Source organism: Trypanosoma cruzi, genomic scaffold (assembly GCF_000209065.1).
Source record: "Trypanosoma cruzi strain CL Brener 1047053514901 genomic scaffold, whole genome shotgun sequence".
In the NCBI taxonomy this organism is placed as follows: Eukaryota; Euglenozoa; class Kinetoplastea; order Trypanosomatida; family Trypanosomatidae; genus Trypanosoma; species Trypanosoma cruzi.
This window is the reverse complement of record NW_001849130.1, coordinates 4,627-13,240: the sequence shown is the minus strand read 5'-3', so window position 1 is coordinate 13,240 and position 8,614 is coordinate 4,627. Positions and strand designations below refer to the sequence as shown.

Sequence of the window (8,614 nt, the reverse complement as noted above, 5' to 3'; positions counted from 1 at the left end):
CGGCGACCGGCGCGCGATTGGCGGAGGCGGGAATGGTCGAGGACGCTTCGTCTACAATAACGAGCGGCGGGTGCATAATACCTTTCTCGGTTGTGGAGGAGAAAATCGCCGCTTCACGACTGCGATGGATCGCGTGGCCGCGCGACAAGAACAGAGACGACCCTTGCGAGGCCAACGCTCCTCTTTCACACATCTTCCATTGTTTGCCGCCTGTGGTTGCTGAGGCCGCTTCCCGCCTGGACTTAAAGGTATTCTCTTCCCGAGTTTCTTTACCGCGGGAGACTCGGCATCTCTTTCGGTGCCGCGTGGAGGACGGCGCGCTGGTGGAGCCGGCACGGCTCCCAATGGGGCACAATGCCGGCCCAGAAACTCTCCAGATCATTATTAGCTCGGCATTCGCGGGGCGACGCCGGTGGTTCGCCTTCTCTGGGCCGCACCCCCATTGGTGCGTATTTGCGTTTTGGCCGATAACGCACGCATTGCAGGGTCGAAAGGCGGCGCGACATTGTGGGAGGCCCAGGTGCTTCGTAATGCGGACACAGTTGTCACGCGTCCTTGGGGGAGGACCGCGAATCGGGCGCCACGCAGCACGCCCTTCTGTGGGCGCAGTTTGATCACACTCACCGGGCGGTGTCCCTGAGTGAAAGGTTTTCCGGGCTGTGCGCGCCATGCCGGCGCTAAATTCCTCAGCCGTCGCGGGAATGGAGGTTGTGGCGCCACGCCTTTTTGTACGCGGCGGCCATTTTTGGCACGCGTTTATGTGCCTACTACTTTTTCATCAAGGCAGTGCGACGACGATCATCCGCACTTAACCGGGGGATTGTGATGGAGACATCCCCGGCAAGCATTCCGCCGGCAGCGGTTGGTTTGGGCGAGGGCTTACGACACATCATCGAGAACATAGTTGCAAGCGAAACGTCAATACCACAGAAAAGACATCGGCCGCCATCATCACGGACGCATCGCTCCGTGGATGGGGAGCTGTTTTCATTCCATACTCCGGCGACGTTAAAACTAGCCGGATGGAAGTGGGAGAAGACCTTTCTTATCATGCAGGCCGAGGCACGAGCGGTCCGCTTAGCCTTATCGGCCTTTTCCGCCATCTTGCCATCCACCATGGACGTTTGGGTAGACAACACCTCGCTGCAAAGAGCGGCGAATAAAGGCAGCTCAGAATCACACTCCATGACGTGGGAGCTGCAACGGATATACGAGTTTTTGGACTCTCGCGGAATACATGCATCCTTTGCCTACGTGCTATTTGCGGGCAACCCCGCAGACGGCATATCACGCGGTCGTGTTTTTGCACCTGAGGACTTGACGAAGGGGTTTAACTTGCGAAGGGCAGCGGCGGGGTCTTGTGGCTGGAGGACCCCAAAGTCTGCCACTTCGTAAGTAAAATATATATACATCCTGTCCGAGTAGAGTGAGCGGACCAAAACTGTGGCTAATGGATGATGTATATATACATACATTTACTTGGTGTAAAGTTTGAGGATGTGGCGAACCCACTCGTATTCCATTTACTTCTCATTTCGGTCTTGTTTGTTTTCTGTGATTGGTAACCTCAGGATGAGGAAAGCGGCCTGGGTGAATATTTATTTTGTGTCACCGCGTGAAGCACTGCCATTCCATTGAAAGAGGGATGGCTGTGTAAATTTTGGTGCCGCGTGACTGGTGGATGGGTGAGGACCCACTTCAACGTGTGGCTGGCGTGGTGGGTGCTCGCTCCGGGTGCGTTGTGTGTTGGCTGCGGGGATGTGGCCGTATCCCGTTGCCCGTGAGAATGTTCTGGAGGCGGTGGCGGTGTGTGCGTTTGTTGTGTGGAGGGCCGAATCCTCCCACCCGCGGACTGACAGCACTGCGGTGTTTGTGTGTTTCAGCGGCGTTGTGCGAGCATGACCTCTTTTAGAGTGTGTGCGGTGACAGCGGTGCCACAGGGGTGTGGGACCGTGACCAGCGGAATGCGTGGGCGAGCCCTCCGTGCGCACCACGTTGTTATTGTAGACCCTCTCCAACACTGTGCTGGGTGGATGTCACCCACTTGCCGTCGTTGCGGTGGTCTCAGTGCATGTGGTGTGCATCCTACACTGTGTGGATGACTCTATTTTTGTGGCTGTCACTCATTTCTCCGCATATTTTATTTCTCTCTTATTTCTCTTTTGATTGCTGGCTAGTGTTCAGCTTTAACTCGATCCAACTAAGAAAACAAGGAGAAACAATGCCTTCAAAGCGCAATAGAGTGCAAGGTGGCAATGCCAAGGGCCGAGCGCCTGCTGTCCCACAGGGAGATTCTTGGAGGGGAGCGAGGTCGGACTTTTAGGGTGACACAGATCAGCCCGCTGCGACCTGCATAAGAGTGGAGGAAGCGCAACTACGGTGGACCATGTGCAGCACCGTGTGCGACATCCTGCTGGACGGAGAGACCGACATTTCCGAGATGAAACTGGATGATTTTCTTTTCTTCGGGAGCATTTTGGCTCCAGGGCAGCTGTTGAAGAACAGAATGTGGGGATGTGGTTTTTTTTGGAAAGCCCCGATGCCTACATAAAAGACCAGCAGCTGCTTGAAGAAATTTCTAATTTAAAGGATTATCAGCTTTTAACAGATATGCGTAAGATTGCGGACGGGCATTTGAACTTTCTCGAAGACTGGATGGACTTTAAAGGGAAGGATACTGTCACTCCCCTTGGAAGGAAAAAACTTAACGATGCCCTCACTCAGATACAGAAAGAAGTAGCAAGGTGGGAGGCAGAAGAAAGGACGAAGCGGAGGCAGAAGAAGATGTGAGGCGGGATACTGAAGAAAAGACAACCAAGCTGGAGGGATTCTACGAGTCTGTGTACGGTGCGAAGTGGGGCCATGTCTTGGGGTTTTATGACGATAAGATTTGTGAGGACCGAATGGAGATACATGAGGGGAACCACCGCAGTCATGGACGTACGAGAAGGAAGGTCTAACTTTCGAAAAGGATGACAGCGTGGAGCAATTCAGACCACCACGTCCCAGGCTGATGGTGCTCACCTCGGACAAGGGATGGCCGTACTCGTGGAGGGAGAATAAACCCATTGTTGACTGTTATGTGAACTGTGAGGTGGATCGAGCGTGGCGAATTGTTGAGGACGATCTAAAAGACAGTTCTTCACCTTTGTCGCGTGTGTTGATTGGGACGCCCGGTATCGGGAAGTCGATGAATGCCGGTTCGTACCTTCTCTACCAGCTGCTGCACTACGATGCCGAGAAAATCCAAGTGGTTGTCCACTGTTTTGATGGACGAGGTGGCCTACGTCTTTGACAAAACCACCAAGACGGTGACAAAATAAGTGGGTATTGGAGAATCTGTGAGTGTTGTTTTGAGTTTGTCGCAGCGTGGGATGAAAGGGTATATAATCTACGATGCGCCAACGAATGAGGCACAGCTGCCGATAAGTTTTGCGCCCTCCACCGGATGGGGGACGATTGTGCTGGCATCCCCAAAGGTAAGGGACATTAATGAGTTTGCGCGTCAACGAGTTCCCCACCGAATCATCATGAATTGCCCCGAAGAGATGGATGTGAAGGCGATGTGTGCATGGATGAAGCGCGATGGGACTCCACAGGGGCAAGAGAAATACTGGAGGATGGTCTGCCATCAACTGAATTTTCTGGGGCCGATTCCGCGTTACATCTTTGATGCGAAAGACTTCAGTAAACGCTATGGTGAACTTGTTCGTGTCTTGAAATCGATTAAATCTCGGGATGATGCAAAACACGTTACACATGGAGGAACGAAGGAATGGTGTCCCGAGAATCCGTTTTACAAACTCATGTGTGTTAAACGAAAAAGAGGAGACTTTGGTACCGAGGCTTTTAAGACCGACTTATTATCTATTCACCTCATGAATCGAGCATTTCCCTTTCTGGAAAAGATAATCCCCTTGAGTGAGATTTGTAGTCTTCAGTAACGAGGAGTAAGAATGCTCTTTTGCGTCTGGAATTCTGGAGAAATATGCTTTGGACGCATTCAGGAATGAGGTCTTTTTCATTAAAATAGCAGAGGAACTCAAGGAGCTGAGGCCGCCAGCACCCCAAAAACCAGTGAACACCGTGCTGAGGGTGACCCCGGAGGACATCCCACCGAGCCGTTCGAATTGTTTCCACTGCAACGCGGACCTAAGAAGATTGGTGTAAAGGACCGGTGGCTAGGAAAATTTCCGCTGGTTGGGCTGCGGATAACTACGGCGTGTCGACATCACAGGAACGCCAGCACTGTGAGGCAGTTCACTGAGTATCCGGCGACATATTTTGATTGGTGGAAGGAATTTGCTCAGGGATTGTCGTGGGAGATTATTCACTTGAAACGGGCAGACATAGTGCTGGTGAGTGGCTGGCAGAGATGTGGTGTCGTCAATTCCAATATTGTGAGCGACGATGAAAGCCGTGAAATAGCGGCATTCTGGAAGGAAGAGGTGCGCCAGTATCAAGTGTAAATACCATCCAGAGACTTTATACAAAAAGAAGCACTCCCAAGTGTGGAAGAAAAACAAAAAAATAGGAAAACAGATTAGGAAATGAAATGTGAATGAGACATTTTGATTTGTGGTAAATTTTTCTTTTTTGGTATAAATATATATATATATATATATATAGACACTTGTGTGCGCATACGTTGCGGGTGCACCAACATCGGGCGGCAGCACAGCACAAAAGTGTTAAGAATTTTCAACGCGAGTGATGATAGCAGTGACAGAAGAAATTAAGTGGGGAAGGGAAATTTATATTTTTGGTGAAAAACATATTTCGAGTTGTTTAATACATGTGAATGTTTGTTTTTTTATACGGCACCGGTGCACCATCCCCTTTGGGAGTAAGACGCACAGATGCCAAAAAATTACAACGCGATATTCCTTCACAACGACAGAAAAACAAATCAGCGGTGCCAGGGGCGTTTTAATTAATGGTAAGAAAATATTGAAGGATTTTTATTTATGTGAATGCTTCTTGTTTGTATACAAGACGTAATAAGAGAATTGCTCTGTTATTAAGGAATTACTATCTTTAACTGTATCGTAGTGTTAATACATTTTCCTTTTTATTCTATTTTGTTCTAGGACCCATCGTTGAGTAAAGCATCTTTAAGGGATAGAAGAAGGGTAGGTTCTATTGAGGAAAAAATGCACTCCGTGTGAACGCATGGAGTGAGGCCCTGCGTCATGGATGGATGGGGAATCAAATTCGCGTGTGGCTCTTTGTGTGGTTGCCTGCTCCGTGTGCGTTGTGTGTTGGCTGCGGGCTGTGGCCGTATCCCGTTGCCAGAGGGATTGAACTGGGGGCGGAGGCTGTGTGTGTCTCTTCTCCTTGTCCATTGGTGTGTGATTGCTGGCGGTGCGCGTGTTTGCTATGTGGAGGGCTGAATCCTCTCACCCGCGGACTGGCAACACTGCAATGGTGTGTGTGTGTGTATGAGGGCTGGTGTTTGGGCGGTGGTTTTCCGTGCCGTTCCTTCCGGATTGTCTTGTGTCCCGCTCTTTGTGTGGGTGCACTGCACTGCTCTCCACTGACGTGTCTGATGTATTGCTGCTGCTTCTTTCTCTTCCACTTCTTGAACACACACACTAGGAAGCAAACAGGCGGTAATCGCTACTGTTCAATTCGAATGCTTCGAAAGGACCAACAACAGAGCACACACCGCCCACACACATATATTTATATGCTCTCAAGTGTTGCTGCTGTGAAGGCACCCCGCACACACAACCGTCGCCTCGTGACCGGATCCAGCGGAAGGAGGAGGGAAGGAAGAGAGAATGAGCCGCAGAGGCCCAACATGTCCCGGCTTGTGTTTGCTTCCGCGGTGCTGCTTTTCCTTTTCGTGTTGATGTGCTGCCGTGGAGCTGCGACCGCTGAGATGGAAAGTAATGCTGATGCTTCAACTTCTGGGTCGGCATTGACGGGTGCCATTGCTGGAGAAGGGAGTGCTTCAGGGGGTGTTGAGGGGCTGCAACGGGTCGATCTATTTGTGCCGCAGACGGCGCAGGTGCTGCCGAAGACGGGGACTGGCTCAAGTTGGAGGGATTCATTTGTTTCACCCTCTCTAGTCAGTGCTGGTGGAGTAATTGCTGCTTTTGCCGAGTGTCACATGGATGCCGAATATCAAGGTGGTCAATTAAGTAAGCCGTCTTTTGATGTTGTTGCGGGGTACATTGACCCTGCGTGGAATTGTTCCACTCTTGTTGGTGAGGTCAATAAAAGGATACATGGAGGGCACACACTGTGGTTGGTGCAGCGGAGGGAGAGGAGGGTTTGGGTGTTGTGCTCCGCCGCACAACAACTACGAAGGGCGACAAGGTGTTTCCTCTTGCGGGAGGCTCTGATGTGTCCTACGAAGGTGTGCGTTGGAGAGAGGGCGGCCTGGAGCTGCAACTGTTGTGGGTGATGTCGCGAATCCCACGGGTGGCAAGCAGAGTGGACGGATCGAATGGGGCGACCCCAAACCACTCCCGAAACGGATCTCTTCTGCTTTTCACAAGGGTGACTGGACGGAGTTCATTGCTTCTGGTGGCTCAGGTGTTGTGATGGAGGATGGCACGCTTTTGTTTTCTCTGATGGCGGAGAGTGAGGCAGAAGACGTTTGCTCCATGATCATTTACTTGAAGGACAACGGCAGTACCTGGGCGCTCTCTGAGGACATTTCCCCTGCGAACTGCACTGACCCCCGCATCACCGAGTGGGAGGGATCACTTCTCATGATTGTTGACTGCGAGAACGACCGGAGGGTGTACGAGTCGCGTGACATGGGGACAGCGTGGACGGCGGCAGCCGGGACGCTTCCAGGCGTGTGGGTCAACTGACAATCGGAGGAATATTCGGAAGGAGGTTTGCATGTGGAGGCCCTCATCACTGCGAGCATTGAGGGAAGGAAGGTCATGCTGTACACACAGAGAGGGCACGCCTCGGGGGAGAAAAGAGCCAATGCGCTCTACCTTTGGGTGACGGACAACAACCGCTCGTTTTCTCTTGGACCGGTTGGCATGTACAATTCTGGGGAGAAGGAGGTCGCCAGCACCCTGCTCTACTCGGATGGCAAGTTGCATCTTTTACAAGGGAGGGGCAGTGGTGAAGGCAGTGCCATCTCACTTTCCCGCCTGACGGAGGAACTGAAGGAAATCGAGTCTGTCCTCAGTACTTGGGTGCAAAAGGACGTTTTCTTCTCCAGCTTTTCTATACCCACGGCGGGTCTGGTGGCAGTTTTTTCAAACGCATCGGCGAGCGATGACACGTGGAACGACGAGTACCTTTGCCTGAATGCAACGGTGAGGAATGCGGTGAAGGTCAAAGATGGATTTAAATTGACGGAGCCTGACTTCAGGGCAATGTGGCCTGTGAACACTTGGGCTAATAATGTGCGTCATGTATTTTTGAGCCACGACTTCACACTTGTGGCGTCGGTGACCATCGAAGAGGCTCCGAATAATAACACTCCTCTACTGTATGCGGCGTTGGGTGACGCTGGGCCCGAGTATTTCATGAGACTGTCGTACACCGCGGATAACAAGTGGGAGACGATGTTCGAAGGCACAAACACAACGACAACAGAGGGCAGCACTTGGGAGCCGAGGAAAGAACACCAAGTGGCACTCATGCTGCAAGGCAACAAGGCCTCTGTGTACGTTGATGGTAAGTCGCTGGGGGAAGAAGAGGTGCCGTTAACAGGTGAGACACCACTTGAGCTTGTTGGGTTTTGCTTTGGCGCGTGCGGTGAGGATGATGATGGGGAGGAGGAGGACAGTCAGGAGGAGTCCAGTCCGGAGGAGATCGGCAAAAAGCCTCGTGTGACGGTGACGAACGTCTTTCTGTACAACCGCCCACTGAATTCCACTGAGATGCGTGCAATCAAGGACAGGATCCCCGTTTCGACGTGAGCTCCAGAACCACAAGTAAAAATTGCTCCTAAACCTGTTGCACCTGCGGTGCTTGGCCCACGGGAATTACCAGCAGCACCGGGGAGGACAACTGTGGGGATAACCGCCAATACCCAACATGCGCCAGCGGGACGCTTGACTACTGCTGGGAATGAAGGGACGGCACGAGAAAAGGGTGATGGTGGGGCAAATGGTGATGCAGGTTCCGCGTACGGGAGGGAACTGCTGCCGCTGCTGCTTCTGCTTGGACTGTGGGTATTTGCGACTGCGTGAGGATTGTGCGGCCTCAGTGTGGGACACTTGCGCCCTTCCTCACACCGACGCACATCCGGTAATGAATTACTCTCCGCAATTCTTTTCTTTTTTTCTCTCCCCCTTTTTTTTCTTTTTGCCTTGGGGCAACCATTATGAACGTTTTTATTTTTTTTATTTTTTTAATGGTTTAATTTGCTCAAATTTTTAATTTTTATTTTTCATTTCCAATCCCTTCTATTTTTTGCTTTTGGGGCAATCACTATGGACTTTTTTCTTTTCTACTCTTACCTCTTTAATTGTTTCTTCTGCACTCTTCCTGCGAGGGGTGCCGTGTGTTTCCGCCCAACTGCTCCACTCGCACACCCACCGACACGCTCATGACGACGGCCCTGTGCGCCTCGCCTGCTGCACGCATGAGGAGGGGCCGCGACGAACGGCGCGCTGAGGGAGCCGTGACGTGT

General features: G+C 51.7%; 2 pseudogenes, besides 9 other annotated features; both read left to right on the top strand.

The window, feature by feature from the left end:
• Positions 1-1,426: a mobile genetic element.
• Positions 1-3,756: a sequence feature (areas not merged during assembly with more than two copies in the genome that could not be assigned to a particular haplotype).
• Positions 1,348-1,422: a mobile genetic element.
• On the top strand, positions 2,197-4,554 carry Tc00.1047053507381.31 (annotated as a pseudogene).
• Positions 3,757-5,269: a sequence feature (heterozygous, non-Esmeraldo-like haplotype).
• Positions 4,601-4,628: a microsatellite.
• Positions 5,270-6,026: a sequence feature (areas merged during assembly that could not be assigned to a particular haplotype. This can correspond to areas where the two haplotypes were merged or to regions with more than two copies in the genome that were merged during assembly.).
• On the top strand, positions 5,690-8,173 carry Tc00.1047053507381.20 (annotated as a pseudogene).
• Positions 6,027-8,614: a sequence feature (heterozygous, Esmeraldo-like haplotype).
• Positions 8,251-8,287: a sequence feature (A-rich).
• Positions 8,313-8,372: a sequence feature (AT_rich).